The sequence below is a fragment of the Talpa europaea genome (genome assembly GCF_964194135.1).
Source record: "Talpa europaea genome assembly, chromosome: X".
Lineage (NCBI taxonomy): Eukaryota > Metazoa > Chordata > Mammalia > Eulipotyphla > Talpidae > Talpa > Talpa europaea.
The window spans coordinates 73,881,321-73,885,817 of NC_140081.1; the positions used below are offsets into that span (position 1 = coordinate 73,881,321).

At 39.1% G+C, this 4,497-nt stretch overlaps 1 pseudogene across 1 annotated transcript; it reads right to left on the reverse strand.

The window, feature by feature from the left end:
• Positions 1-436: 436 nt before the first annotated feature.
• LOC311187228 (heterogeneous nuclear ribonucleoprotein A1-like) lies at positions 437-1,287 on the reverse strand (annotated as a pseudogene). The gene has a single exon. The product of its transcript is annotated as a heterogeneous nuclear ribonucleoprotein A1-like (transcript).
• Positions 1,288-4,497: the final 3,210 nt, after the last annotated feature.

Here is a 4,497-nt window from a genome sequence, read left to right on the forward strand (position 1 = left end):
CGCTGCTCCCCTCAGTAGTGTATTTCGTCAGTCTGCCTGTTCTATTCCCTGCTCTGGCTCTGGTGAATTCTCTCACCTTCCCATGCTTCTGACTGTACCCAGTGCTTGTATAAATAAATAAATAAATTTTTTAAAAGACACATTTATTCAGCATCATGATCAGGCTATTACATTTAGCAACCAATGGCATGGATGCAAAAAAAAAAAAAAAACTGCATAAAGCCCTTTGTTAGAATGCTTTACACTTTCCACAGTACAGAAACCAAAATTGTTACTACAGTTAGTCACAAATTCAGTCCTCAAGTTTTTTGCCCATACACGAGTAGTGTCTAAAACATGTCCTCTATGTAGCAATGAGGTCCTGCTGCCACTGTGCTTGGCTGAATTCACCAATCTATTGTAACCTGTAGCTTCCCTGTTGCTTCTCTGGCGCTCCTCTCCTGCTAAGCTTTATTTCCTGGCAGTTAATTAAAACCTACTGCTGCTGCTGGAACCATCACAGCCACCTTGGTTACATGGTTTGCCAAAGTGTTGGCCTCCACCACCATAGGACCCAGAACTTCTGCCTCCAAACTTTCCTCCTTTCATGGGTCCAAATTTTGAAGACTGTTGTAATTGCCAAAATCATTGTAGCTTCTACCACCTCCAAAATTGCTTCCATCATTATCAAATCCATTATAGCCATCCCCACTGCCACCATATCCACCATCACCACCATCACAGCTGCCACCAAAGCCACCTTGCCACTGAAGTTTCCTCCATGATCAAAGTTGTCATTGCCACCAAAGAGACATCCACGACCACCATCAAAGTTTCCGGAACCATTTCGATCTCTTTGGCTAGATGAAGCACTGGTCATCTCTTACTTGGATGGGGCTTTCCTTCCTTCAGAGTGAGGCCATTCACAGTCTGGTATTTCTGAATGACAGTCTTATCTACAGAGTCATGGTCATCAACAGTTACAAAAACAAAGCCTCTCTTCCTGCCACTACATCGATCAGTCATGATTTCAGTCACTTCAATTTTCCCATATGGCTCTAAAAAATCTCTTACGTGATGTTCTTCAGTGTCTTCTTCAATGCCACCAACAAGAATCTTGTTCTCAGTTGAGTGGGCACTAGGTCTTTGGGAATCATCACTTGACCTGGCCCTCTTTGGTTCCACAGCTCTTCCATCTCCCTTGTGTGGCCTTGCCTTCAGGGCTGCCACCACCTCCTCCACTGTGGTATAACCCAAGCCTCTGGATCCCTTGGTGTTTGGATCTCTCATTGCCACACATTCTGTGAGCATCCCCTTCACTGGGAATGGCTTCTCTCATCACTTGTTTCAATGTCTTATATTTATCATTGTTGCAACAAAGATAAATTCTCGCTATTTGCAACAACATGGATAGAACTAGAGGGGATCATGCTAAGCAAAATAAGTCAGAAGGAGAAAAGAAATACCAACTGGTATCACTTATATGTGGAATGTAGAGAAACCAAATAAAGGGGCAGATAAAGTCAAATCAGTAGTAAGCCCTAGAGATCTGACTGTTGAATTGAGGCACCATAAGGGATGGGGAAGGAGGAAGTGAAATGTGGGGAAGGAACACTATGGACGATGGTAGAGGATTATGGGTGTTTTGGTGGTGGGTGCAGGGTCATAACAATACCTGAAAGGGGAGATACTATCCCTCTAAATCAGAAGCCATGTTGTAAACCAACATTACCTCAATTTAAAAAAAAAGGGGGGGGGGGAACTGTATTCAGTCAGAACCAAGCTGGTCAGTTTGAGAACAGAGCAAACAAGATCTATGGCAAATAGCTTAAAACTTCTAAATAAGCAAGTTAAATATTACTAAAGATATAATGATTTCTTTTACAAGAACACTAAGGGAGACAGAAGTAGGTATTAAGAACCACAAAAGTGATCTAAATTTTAGATCTAAGAAAACCAATGAATCAAATTCTCTTGTGACAAGCTGCTGAGAAGCGGTCTATGTAAAGTATTGTTTAAAAGTGCAAAAAGATGAAGCCACAGGGCACTAGGTCATGCCCAGATTACCTCTGTGGACCACCATAAACTGTTTTAAAGATTTGGAAAGACTTGGGCCTCCCTGGTAGTGCAACGGGTTGAAAGCTAGGCTGTGAAGCTGTCCGCAGCCTCTGCAGCGCGGGTTCGATCCCCGGGCAGCCAGGGAGCTGCCCACATGGCACAGCAGACCTCTCCTGACTCTCCTGCTGCTCCCCTCAGCAGTGTATTTCAGTCCGTCTGCCTGTTCTGTTCCCCACTCAGTGTCTGGTGAATCCTCTCACCCACCCACCCCCACACACACATCTGGCCTATACCCCAGTTCTTGTATGCATAAATAAATAGATCTTTTTAAAGAAGATTTGGAAAGATTTAATTTGGCCTCATGAGAACACTGACTCAGACTAGATGTTCTACATTTAAAAAAATAATTTGGAATATTTATTGCATTTGCCTGAATTTTACATGTCAATTACTAAATAGCTTCTATAATTGTTTGCTTTCCAGTTTCATTAAGGATGAGATAGTTGGTAGGATCCTTGATATGTCTCTCCTGACATGTAGTGGATGGATACCAAATACCATGATACTATAAAATATTTAAAAGATCAGTTTTGGGTAAAGCAAATTGCATGGTTTTTAAAAATGATCTAAAATCTTCTCATATATCAAGATGAAAAGCAAAATAAAGTATTTCCTACCGGTGGGTCTAAATTGCACATATATACTTTCAATAGTTAGGTATGTACCCACTACAAACCAGGGTAAATTTTCATATAGCTTAAAGATTTCAATGTAAAAATTGAAACCATTGATTAAAAATTCACTTTTCCTTATCCTCTAATAAAGGAAACACACATTTAAAAACTAACATGTAAACTGGTTAAAAATATATTGTATTGAAAACTGTATTCAATTATTACAAAATTAAATGAAAAAAAAAAGAAGTATAAGTAGTCAAGAAAGCCCTGAAAAATATGAGCCCAGGGTAGGGAGGAATTACCCCTAACTGCTAACAAGATACACTGACATTCTGTGCCCACATTCCTTTCTCCCCTGTCCCTGGCAACCACCAATGCCCTCTGTTTCTTGGAGTTTGACTGCTTTAGATAGCTCCTCTGTGTGGAATCACACTGTATTTGTCCTCCTGTGACTGGTGTATTTCACTTGGCAGAAGTGGTCGAGATTTATTCTTGCAGCGTCTGAGGATTTCATTTCTTTTTAGGCTGTATAATGTTCCCTTGTATGTACATACCACTTTTTCCATTTTTTAAATTAATTCATTTTTTAATAAAGTACCTTTTTTACTTACATCTTTGTTAATTCTTTGACAGTATAAGGATTTCTCCCTTCAAGTGCGGTCACCATAGTTCTCCCACCACCAAAGCACCCATAGTCCATCACCATAGTCCACTGTGCTCGCCCCCCACCTCCTCCCTCATTTTTACTCCCCCTCCTCTATCTCTTTCTCTCTCTGCCCTCCTGGATACCTCAGATCTGTGGTCAGTTTTCAAGGTTTATCTTTTTCTGACCCTTTGTTTGGTCTCTCTGTAGGCCACATATAAGTCAAACCATCTAGTATCTATCTTTCTCCTTCTGATTTATTTCACTGAGCATAATCCCTTCCAGTTCCATTCATATTGCCACAAATGGCATGAGTTTATCTTTTGATCGCTGAGTAGTATTCCATGGTGTATATATACCACATCTTCTTGATCCAGTCATCTATTTTTGGGCATTTGGGTTGTTCCCATATCTTGGCTTTTATAAACAGTGCTGCAGTGAACATAGACATACAGGTTTCCTTTTGAACAGGTTTTTCTGTTCTTTGGCATATCATAATTTCTTTACCCATGCATCTGTCCATGGACATTTGATTCCTTCTACCTCTTGTCTCCTGCAAATAATGCTACAATCAACACAGTTATAAAAAGAGCTCTTCAAGATCCTGCTTTGAATTTTTTTCTTTTGTCCATGTTTAAATATTCCAGTAATCAAAAAATATGAAAAGAATGGTCACATAGAGACTAAAATACATGAACAACATAACCAAATTATATTATAAAATGGGATTTTAATGAATATCACTTAAACCCAATGTTTAAATAATCAATATTTTCAATAATTAAGTATTGATTTTATCTTGCAATATCAGCCACTAGAACCTAGGTGTGCATTGCCTTTTGCAAAGTAAATAGAATTGATGTACGTGTATCAAATCATAAGTCTTCATCCAAGCATGTAAATCAATAAAAGGAAAAATGCATTTCCCTCTCACATTCATTACCAAGCACATGTTTGTATGATTTATTATGTATACAGGAACAAACACTTGAATTGGCCTAATGTTCCTTTTGATTATAATTAAAATGGATACGCTTAGCTCCAATATTTGTGTTGTCTTAGTATTTATGAGGATATAAATTCACTCACTTAGTTTCAAAGTAATTGTGATTATTAGACTTGAAGAGGCCCTTTTATCTT